This window comes from Haemaphysalis longicornis, unplaced genomic scaffold (genome assembly GCF_048455015.1).
Source record: "Haemaphysalis longicornis isolate Haplotype H1 unplaced genomic scaffold, Haemaphysalis longicornis Haplotype H1 scaffold_5, whole genome shotgun sequence".
Classification (NCBI taxonomy): Eukaryota; Metazoa; Arthropoda; class Arachnida; order Ixodida; family Ixodidae; genus Haemaphysalis; species Haemaphysalis longicornis.
Window position 1 is genome coordinate 99,087,106 of NW_027526385.1, and position 11,714 is coordinate 99,098,819.

General features: G+C 44.0%; 1 pseudogene across 1 annotated transcript; it reads left to right on the top strand.

Annotated features, from left to right (window-relative positions):
• Positions 1-979: 979 nt before the first annotated feature.
• Positions 980-8,280, top strand: LOC144139829 (uncharacterized; annotated as a pseudogene). Its single transcript, XR_013316304.1, has 4 exons — positions 980-2,722; positions 4,372-4,511; positions 5,327-5,455; positions 6,304-8,280. The product of XR_013316304.1 is annotated as an uncharacterized LOC144139829 (transcript).
• The last annotated feature ends 3,434 nt before the right edge of the window (positions 8,281-11,714 follow it).

Genomic DNA, 11,714 nt, shown 5'->3' on the forward strand with positions numbered 1-11,714 from the left:
ACAAAACCAATAGCCTATTGGGTTATTGACACCAATAGCTATTGGTGTATCAGTCTATAGGTGTATTGGTACCTATTGGTGTATTGGTCAGTCCTATAGGTGTATTGGTACCTATTGGTGTATTGGTCTAGTCCTATAGGTGTATTGGTATCATTAGAGTCACTAAATAGTGACACTAGGTATCATGGGCCCACTGGAGCATCAATTGAAATATGGCCAAATGCATGACAAGGCGTTTAGTTCACTGAATTCATTTGGCCATGCTACACTTGCTTCAGCAAGTTTCTAAGCGCAACATGGTCCCACTACCCTTCAAATACCACAAAGCCGTAAGTGCTGGTTGACTGCAGCTTTATTGCCCAACAGGCTCTCGAATTTCCGGTGCATATATTCCTCGAGTCAGAGCTGCAAGACCTGCAAAAACAGTATGGCAATAATTAGCAACTTTCGCAATAACTGCACATTTTAATAAGTGTGTCTGGCATTTCGTCCAGGCGAAACATGCCAGCAGCACGCCGCTCGACCACAAACTACAGTGCGTGACAACGCCGATGTGGTCGGAACGCTTCTAAAGCTAGACATTCCGTTTCGATGCCATCTGGATGAAACATTACCCGCGGCACTTCATTTCGTCTGTACAAAACGCTATGCACAGTTGTTAATCGGAACACAAAGTCCTACAAGCATTTGTACTCAGTTCACACGTGGTTGCATCGATAGTGGCTTTTCCAAAAATAAAAGCGCCGCTTGCCGACCTGCTCTGCTATTTTTAATAAGAAATTTTATCAGGAAGTAAAAAGCTTCTACAGCTTCACGGTGAAAAGAAATGTATACATACCTTCAAATGCGAAAATACGAGCTGCGTAATGCGTGCACGCTCGTCACCGCCGCCGTGCGTGAAGACATACGAATACGAGCGACGCCGAAGGTGTCTTTACGTTCTAGTGGTCCACAGATGATGTCCTCGTAGCTTAATATTTAAAACTAACAAATACAATGTGTGGAACTAAAATTCACAAACAAGGTGGCTGGCCGCTGAGATGAACGCCCGCGCCGCGGGATCGTGCCGAAGTGCCGGACATGGAAGAAGCCATTTTGCTTTGTTTGGCATACGAAACCTCCGCTAGGTTCATATTGTCAGAGAAGCATTATTGAGAAGTTTTAATTAATGCATTTCACCCTAAAATTTTAATGCAATTTTATGATGCGGGCTTAATTATTTTGGTGTTAATTTTGATTTGGAGGCTTTACTTTCTGCAAACATATAAAGTACGACACTCATCCTAAGAATCGGCCGTTGAATCGGCACCCAAAACAAACATGGCCGCTCCGCGGCACAGCGAGATTACAGTGCTGTAGCGAGATTGGAAAAATTAGAGGCGATGGTTATGAAGGGGACCGCTGACGCTTGCGAAAAGATCTATAACTACTGCAGGCACAGAATCACACGCGCGGTGTGTTTTGCTTGTCGCAGGCATTGCGGGCAACCACCGTGCGCCGGCGGCTGCAACTCGTTGCTACCAGGAAATTTTTAAGCGCTACAGGGACATTATTTTTGAGGCGTGCTAAATGCAAAATGCTTGCAGCTAACGTGAATCGAATGTTTTCGGGCAGAAACATTGCTTGCAGGGCGGCAGATTCATTTTGACCAGCGGTTGTGTGTACTGACCGTCGCAGCGCGAGATCGACACACGGGCGGTTTTACCTTTCGCCTCGATCTGGAAAACAACCGCTGCGGCCGGGATCGCACCCCCGTTTTTGGGCTTAAGCCTTTATTTAGTGACGCTATGGGCTTAGCAGCACACCGCCTAAAAAAAAGCTAACAGCTCTACTTTTTATTAGTGCCTGTAAACCAATAGCACCGGACAATGTATTTGACCAATAGATATCCCCTATTAGTCTATTAGGCTGATATAACCAATAGCTATTGGTCCCACTATTCCAATAGCTTTTGGTCCCAATAGCTATTGGGACCAATAGGACCAATACGAATTGGTCTATTGGACCAATACATGTCACTCTATCGGACCAATAGATTTTGTATTGGTCCTATAGATACTCAAATAGAACCAATAGCCTGACCTATAGGACCAATACATTATTTCTATTGGACCAATACAAATTTCTATTGGAATTTTTGCTAGGGTGGTTTCGGGCGTCGCGTTCGTGCGTGGCGGTCGATCGTTCCGAGCGCGCGGCTGGCCTTGCGCGCCGGGAAGGTGACGCCCACATGTGGTAGTTATTAACCTTACCTGTTCCTGCATCTGGCTCTCCATGCTCCTTCGAGGCTCACATGTGGTGTTGGTTATGTTTCTCCCGTCCTGTTCATAGCTAAAAGCGCTCGGCACAACGCACGCGCATGGAGCTTTCACATGTGGTGATGGTTTACTTTCTGGAAAGGAATCCCTCAAAATAAAGTGAACACAAAAATGTTTTTGCTCTTGTGTGGTCCTTCCGTATAGCACAGAACGCGCACGTTCAGTCCACCGCAAGAACTCGCATTTGCACGCTGGTCTTCGACGACATGCAACGATGAGCGACTCTGCTGATCGGCAGAAAATTGTTTTGGAGAAGTACTTGCAAGGGCTGCATCAAGAAGACGGCTACTGGCATGGCTACTTGAAGTCAAATGATGAGGTTCAGCATTTTGAAAGGTCCTTGGCTGCTGTGAACGTTAAGTACTCCGTGCGAACGTCAAAAGAAGTCAGCAACTCGCGCAAAAGTAAGCATAATTCATGGACTTGCCTCTGGCCTAGTACAATTGCCGCAGTTTAAAGTAGGTCCGACGAAACCCAAAATGCAAAGTAGAGTTTCACGCGACGGAGCTTTTACCATTGAATGTTTTGGGTTACGTAAAGCCGGCGAGTGGTTCGATCAGCGCCAAGGTATACGTAAGCGGCTGAACGATCACAGTTCGCATCCGCAGACCGCTCCCGCCAGTGCAACTGCATGTCGTAGCTGCTAGGCTGTTCGCACAATCACGACACAACCCCTTCCCGCTGGTAATCAAGCGGCTGTCTTCATTGCCGGGTGCTGACAGCGATTTATCGTGCACGTTAATTGTTCACGCCAATACAGATAGGCGGCTGATTACACAAGCGGGAAGGGGTTGTGCCGCACTTGCGGGAACGTCTGGACACCCTAGCAGACAACTGCACTTGCAGGTCCGTTAAGCGCATGCGAACTGCATCTATATTCTCGCTCATTTCGCAGCCTTCTACCCTGATAAAGCGCTGATCGACCCGCCGGTCGATGCTCGCGCGACGTTATTAAAAAATCGGCGGCTGTGCGTGTATCAGACGCGTAATTCACAGTGAATGCATCCCCGACCAGCGGAACCCGAAACTGAAATTAAATTGACGTTCTAAATTAGTAGAGTCGACGCCCTTTGTAATCTAAACTAACTAAACATCCACAGCTGGTCAAAAATAATCCCGAGCCCTCCACTAATCCACGCCTCATAGTCCAGCTGTAACTTCAGCACGTTAAACCCTTGGTTAAACTGCACAATCAATCAATCAATCTCGGCAAGAGCTGCCCGCCAAAAGAACTATGCTTTTCTTTTGTGTTCAATATAGCAAGAAGTACATGTGCATTCATATAAACAAATGTTCCAAACTTCGATTAAAAAAATTACATATATATGTATGTATGTATATAAAATTAGAACGCACATACTGCAGAAAATTTTTCTTTAATTGCCAACTGACGTGAAACGCACGGAAGGGTCAGGTTTCAACAATAATTTGTTGATGATGCACAGACGTAAAGCAGCAACATACGCATTTTTTTTTAATTGTAGCATAGCACGTAACTGTACTTTGGCTCCGTCAGCCGTTAACTTTTTTGTTTTCACTTGACCACATCGTCACTTTAATTTCCGTTTCTGGTTCCCTGCCATGGCTCTAAAATTTTTACAGTGGCACATGTTGGACGCAACTCCAATTTCATTTTCAGGTTACGTCTGCAGACGTAACTCAAAATATTGGGTTAAAGTTCCCTCAGATGTAACAATTTAATTTTCATTATGGGTCCCGTCAAAACTCCATAGACACTAGCTACGTTTAAATGAAGGGTCTTTCATAAACTTTTCATAAATAGTCTAGGGTAAGACTGTTTGAAGGGTAAGAATGAGCAAACTGTTTGGCTAATACCATGCACAATTTTCAACGTTAACGTGTCCCCTTTTAGAGACTACACATTATTTAACATATCGGCACTTACTTTTATATAGCTTTTTTACTTTTAGAGAGCTTAAAATATAATTTATTAGCCTTATCGAAGTACTCGCTCGTTACTTCAAAGTGAGAGGTTGTTTTCTCATAAACACAAAATGAGGCTTTTAAAAACTATTTTGCTCTTTCTTTTCAGGCAACGTGGTTTTCTCTACGATTCACTGTGGCCGTCGAATATCAGTTGACAACATACCATTCCGTGTGGTCAAGCAAACTGCTAAAGTATGCATCTTTGGAGTGGAATACTACAAGAAAACTGAGCAGCAAAAGGACAAGGCATGTATATTACATACTAATGAATGTGAAAATTTCCTGCACCCTCATTTGTGCCGGTTCCACTCAAAGCCTAATTCATACATGGTGAAACAAAACAAGTGAACTCAGTGGCATGACTTTTCGAGTAACAAGTAGTCACAACAAGCCATACCCACGACTGCCTACCACCTCGCCACCAGTCTAAGGCTTTCATGTTCAACTTGGCATAAATGCTTTGCTACTCCAGCGTTGTTCCCACATTCACCCTTTTGTGTGTAAGCTTGGTTTACCAAGGCAGCAAAACGGCAAAACCATGTACAAAATCGGTTCTCTTGTCGCTTGTTGCCGCATGAACAAGGTAGCAGGCTGCTTTTAAAAGTCAGAGGGGTTTCAACAGGGAAGACGGAGAGCAGTCGCGTTGGTTTGGACATTTCGGTTCTTTGCATTGGGCTAGTGTAGCAGCAGTTGGCACAAACGCAAAAAGAAAAAAGGACGATATGAATGAGAGTATGTGATTTCACCAAGCTTACCCACTGGTGCACAGGTCACCAGTGATCCACCACACAATGGCAGTGCCCACAATACTGGCATATTTATTGGGAAGCAATTGAGCACTAATGCTTTCACATTCACTAAATCGTAGAGTGCTTACGTGTCCAAGTTGCGCTAACGAAAAAGTAAAAAAAAAAAAAAAAATCTTGGGTGCATTGAAGCCTTTGCTCCCTTTTTTTTTGTGCACTAGGTCACAGGATGCCACACTGAACATATTTGGGTACTGGTTCTTTGCCACATTAGTGCATCACGAATAAAAACATCTCTCTCTCTTGAATTTACAGGGCTCAACAGCTACAGACTGGCCTAAAGAAGTCTTCCAGAAGAAGAGAATCCTGCTCCAAGGGACAAAGAAAAAAGGGTGCACAGCAACCCTACATTTCAAGCATGTAGAACTTTATCCCGACTTCAAGGTAATTGTGTGCAATTGTTGGTGTAAAAATTTCAGCTGAGGTGTTTCGATCTTTCACACACAACTATCTTTTTTCTCTTTCAATGTTTGCTTTCATAAGTTCGACTTGTAACGGTTACTTGCCCATTGTTTGGATCTGAACAAGGAAAGTTAGATGCAAGCATTTTTATATAACTAATCTCTCAGAATGAGATGTAAAAGCTTGGTTAAGAGCTGCACATACACAGCCTACAAGTAAGTAAATGTCACAGTTTTTTATAAATTATGAGGTGCCTAAAATGTTCACTTCCAAATAATTGTGCATAGTGCAATCATTTGTTCCTTGCTCAATGAATTTTATAGCTTCCTTAAGATGCTAGTTATCAAAGTTTCTTTATGATGCAATTCTCCTAATTGGATCCAGCTGCACAAGAGCTAAAATTTCTCAGCATCTGTTGCATTACATTTCATCACTTGCAAATTGTTCCAGATAACATGTATTATACCCATTTCATACATAACTGTGTTTCATAGCATGTCGTCATAACTGTTTTAAACACCATTTTTTTACTGTTATTGCAGTCTAGTTTACACCTTCTATTTGAATGATATGTTGATTTCACTTATTAGTTTTGTTGGTCAGCACGGCTACCTTTACCTCTGCAATAATGTAAATGGCTCTTACAAGTTCTCTGAAAAAAAAAAACATTTTGCTGCAGGCTTCTATAGTAATCTGAGAAACTTAACTTCTACTGACTGAATAGTGCTAGCACATTATGTAATCTTTTTTGCATTCATAGCCCAGTGCCCATGAGATGAAAGCCATTGTGATTGAGGTATACGTTATAATCCATAATGCCTAATTTTCAGGCGGACATACCACAGCCATGCGGCCGAAATAAGAAAGAGAGGCTCAAGTCGGACAAGGCCAGACAGCTGAACGAGGCACTGCAAGCAAAGCAGGCAGTAAGCACTGAATGCAGGGTATACGTTGCAGTTGCTGACTTGGACTCTCATTGCAATCATGGTTTCGATGAAATTGAAGCCTTCAGCCAGGGTGTAAACAAGGACATTGCGGAGAGGATTGAAATGCTTGTGAGGGAAGGAATTACATCTGTGCCAGATGTGAAAAAGTGCCTTCTTTACTATGTGCGTGATGTGCTTTTCTCAGGAAAAGAAAAGCCTGATACCAGTAGCAGGGCATTCTACCCTACAAACAGAGATGTGAGCAACCACATTCAGGCAGTCCTGAGGAAAGACCGCTTCAGCACGATAGACCAAGAGAATGCTGGCGACTTAGTTAAAAAAATCAGCAGCGAGCAACCAGACAGCTTTGTCCTCTACCGCCCATACAGGGCACGCAGCTGCGTAACCAGTACTGAATCGGAGAATGTGGAAGAAGTTGTCGCCAGTGAGTGTGAGGAAACGCTGCTTTTCTGTTTTCAGTCCAAGTTTATGAACACCATGCTCTTAAAGTACGGCAGTGCAGTTGTATGTTTAGATGCAACGCACAAAACGAGTGATTATGCGTTGCCTTTGTTTCTTCTGGTTGTCAAGACACCATCAGGGTACGCAGCTGCTGGCACTTTTATAGTGCAGTTTGAAACATCTTTCTGCATTGCTGAAGCCCTGAACATTTTCAAACAGTGGGGCAACAACTTTTCCCCACAGTACTGGATGGTGGACTATAGCAATGCAGAAATCAGTGCCATCCGGCAGGTGTTTGTGAACAGCAGGGTAACGATCTGTGATTTTCACAGAATACAGGCATGGCAAAGGTGGCTCCGAAGAAAAGAAAATAACATTTCTCATCCAGAGCATGCCCTGCAGCTAATGAAACGCCTGGGCAGTGCTTTAAATGAGGGCGAGTTTGAGAAGGCACTTAAAGACCTAGTTAGCTCAGAGTACTGGAACAACGAAAAATTTCGCAGCTACTTTGAAACGGTGTGGCTAGGTGTGAAGGAGCTGTGGGTAATGTTTCATAGACTTGAATTTGACGTTGTTCTAACGACAAATAACGGCATTGAAGCCCAAAACAGGGTGCTCAAGGCCCACTATGTCAAAAGTGCGAGTGGAAAGCGGTCACTGACGTCTCTGATCGCAGCAGTTGTTTGTGGCTACCTTCCTGACAACGAGAAAAAGTTCCACGAGTCGACAATGAGGCAGTCATCACTGTACAGACAGTACAACGACGCTGTCCCCGCATTTCTTCACAACCGGCCCCACAGCTTTATTAGGCACATGCTCAGGCGGCTTGTAAATGCAGAGGAGTATACACGCTCTGACATTAGGGAACTGCCTACTGAAGGTGCGTTTGCTGTTCAGTCGGAAAGAGACGACGATGAAGCGCACACAGTTGAGTTCTGCAAGCCTCTGTGCACTTGCCCTGACTTTGCCAAGCACAAATACCCATGCAAGCACTTCTGTGCTGTTTTTAAGCACATTAGTGGGTGGTCGTTTGCATCTCTCCCAGATAGTTACCGTAATCGGCCCGAAATTACTTTGGGCAGCTGTCCACCATCAGATACATCCTCTGATGTTCTTGATCTCGTAGAGCTGCCTGTTTTTGAGGCCCCTCAGCAGGCTCTGCATTCCGAGAGAGAAGCTCTAGGAAATCCGGCAGCATCAGTGCTGCGAAAAGCCATAGCTGAAGAATGGGAAAAGTGCAGCTCCCTTCTTCATTACTGTCATGACGTTGATGCACTGTTGGACACCAAGAAAATGGTTGAATCAGCGTTTCGTAGGTTAGCTGAATGTGTGCCACACAGTTCAGGTCTTTAAATTCGAGGCTCACCAACCAAAGGATGCTCATCTTTGAAACCCCTTCCAAAGCGGAAACGCCTATAGTGCACTATCCTTAGCTGACTTGCGAGTGGTATATGAACTCTTTCCAAGTTGTCCACAAAATGCTTTGCACTCAAAAGGCCATGAAAGCAAAATACAAGTTGTGAAAGATTTGGTGTTTTACAGTGCCTCCAGCACTTGTCAGGCAGCAAACAATGCCTTATTCACTGAGAAATTAAACAATTTAAGTCTAAATTTTCTCCCGGTGCATTGCATGTTTCGCGACATCAGCGATGCATATGTAGGGTAGGTTCCTAAAACAAAAGTGTGTGTTGACTAAGCTTGCTGCAAACGGCGAGACGTGTCATTTGTTGTCTTTATTTACCGTCCACGTTCCTATGTGGCACAATGATACCGCGCAAAGACAGCTGTCCACACTCGCTTTGTTTTTGACCGGATGTGTACCTGGCTTATTTTTGTACAGTTCATAGTAATCGTTTCGTGAAACACTGGTTATGCTCGACAAACAGAGTTACGTAAGTGGCAATGTAGCTTATGCCAGTTAACAGTGTCGTGTCAGACAAGCCCATTGTGCTCGACGGCTCCGCAGCTTCGGCCAGCATTGTGCGTCCCGTTAGCACTGGTGCTTTTAAGTTTATGTTTGTAGCTTTCATTGTTTATTTTATCATTCTTACCGCTATAAAAGGAATAGGCACCAAACTTAGATGCAAATATCTCATTTTACACGCTTACGACCCCTGTTGAATTTGTGTTGCACTTTGTCGGCATCAGCCAATCGGAACAAGCTGCTCATAATGCATCATACAGTGCGGAAAAGTAGCTCGGGTGTTGCATGGCTTTTCTGTTTTGCTTATTATATAGCTTATTTGAGTGAAGCTTGCGCCTAAAGTGGTATCAGGGTTATTGTAATGAGGCACTTTTTCAAATAAACCAAACTTGCATTTTGTCTTCATGGCTTCTTTAATGTTACATTTACACTGAAATTTTGACACAGATATCCCGGGAGTGTGTTTTTTGCTGAACTGAACTCCCTGTTCTAAGGACAGTGGCTTGCATGATATGTTCGTGCTCACTTGAGTTCAAAAATGTTCCATCGGCAGGCTGTGTCATCAACTGATATGTATGTAGTTTCGGCGTCATTACTGTATCTATGCCACATGCTAGTTTTTCAACTGCTATAACATTAAAAGGGTCACTTGAGAGAAATGAAATTCATCAACAAAGTACTGGTCTGTAGTATATGCTTAGCAGTCCTCAAATAATAGATATTTGTGTAATGTACATGCTTTGTTCAAGTTTATCAGAGGGGTGTTGCCTCCACGTGTGGCATACATGTAAGCTATACATGCTAATGTATTGGAATTTACCTGACTTCGTGCCTTTTGTATTTTGAGAACCAACTCTTCTCTTTACTGTGTTTTTCTAACTGACCATGGAACAATTTTTGTGGAGGCTTTGTGCAATGCCCGCGAGTTTTAATTTCACAGAGGTGCAGTGTCCTAGTATCTGTACAGCGAAGTGCAAGTGGTCTTGTGTTCTTTGATTTTTATTTTATTACTCCACATAGGATTGTTTACCTGTGTATATATTAGTCTGTCTTTCGGTGTTATTTAACTTTGAATATGTTTGTACACCCACATGTACCTGAGGCCTGCTCTCAAATAAATTGGTGTCTGCTCAACTATCCTGTCTCACAGATCTGTAGCATTGCTGAGTGCAGTTAAGTGGCTTATAAGCTACAGCTTAGACAGTCATTACCATTTGAATGCTTTCCACTGTTAAGGCAGAATTACAGGTACAAACAAGCAGTCAGTCACATCACCAATAAACTACCTACCTGCAAGATATTGCACTTTTTGAAGTAAAATATTCTTTGGTTTTTCTCGTGTTTGAAGTGTACTTATTGAATTCTAATTTTACTTTCGCAGTTAATGGCCTTTTTGCACATGTGCTGATTTTATATTTTATATATTTTGTTTTACCAGCAGTTTCTCTAAAGCATGTGGGAAATGCTTGCTGTCATTTTAACTCTGCCTGATTAACGTAAAGTTGTGATGTACAGCAGCGGCAATTAAACATCGCAACTGTATCCGCCATAATGCAAGCATAATGTTTGGTACAAAATTTCTTTACAGCAAGGCTCTTTCAGTTGTTGCTGACACGCAAAAAAATGTAAAGTTCCTTTCAGGCTTCGGTAATGGTTGCAACTAACGTTAGTGCAGTAGAAGTATGGCGGTTTCACAATTAATATGTAAAATTGGTTGCGAACTAGGAATACTCTTACTAACACTGCGAAACTATGCAGGTCATTACATTAACTTTGTTTTAGTGCGGCTTGAAATAAAATTGGAGAACAAAGAGCAGAATGCACATGGACACTTCAATACCCAGAGGAAGATATATATCAAAAGGCGGGGGTAAGCGCAAAAGAGTTTAAGCGGAGGTTGTTCAGTTAACATGCCTGAATTATAGCAGCCCTAAAAGGGCACTTGTAAAGTGGCCATTTAGTGCAGTGTAATTGCTGTATTTTTGTAAATCTGAAATTCGAAGCTGTTACTAGCTACAGAACCTACTTTTTGTCGTTCATAAAGCTAGGTTATGACGTCCTAGTAATTGGCAGAAGTCTAGCCTTTATGCTGGAATAGAATAAGTGCACGGGAGAGGGATGAAGTAAACAAGCGTCCTGCTGTCAACATGGTCTCCGTACCCTTTCACCACCTCCGGTGCCATCTTTCGTCCCCGCAACGCGCAGCATGTTACGCGCGTACCAGCTCCGTTGAGCGAAACAACCTCCCTCGGGCGCTAACCGAACGCCAAAGCGATCGTAACTGCCAGCGCAACCGCGCGTTGCTTGCAGCGGCTGCCTGCAACAATCGCTGCCATGCAAGCATCGCACTTCACCGCCGAGTGCGCTGACATGAAGGGCGACAGCACAAATTAATCGGTACATATGACACAACACACCCTCCACTCGACCACATCTCAATTGCACATTTACCGCAAAAGCCGAGTGTGCTAAGACGTCGAGCTCTACGCTCCGATGCACACAATCGAACCTCACGTCGCCACATCACAGCACGGCGTTTGTTCGTGTGGTGATCTCTGGCACGTTGTTGCATGTCATTACTGATGGCAACGTGACTTGTAGGATAGGTAGTGCAGAACTAGTGGTGGCAAACTTCGTCCTCGATTCTTCACGAGACGGATCGGTGTCGTCGAGGTCACCGTTTCGCCAACGAGGGCTCAGCACGCCGGCTTCACCCGTGAGCTCCCAGCACAGCACACAACGAGAATAGACCTTTCCGGAAAGTTGCGCGCGCCCCCAAACGGCGGCCGCAAAGCAGCCTGGGAACTGTGAGCGCCGCAGCAGCCGCCGCGGGAGGTTCCCGTTTGAACCCATTCCCATTTCACCCTTCCCGCTTGTTCCCTCCCGTTTCAACCCGGCGCAAAACGACCTTCCCGTTTCGCCCTTTCCC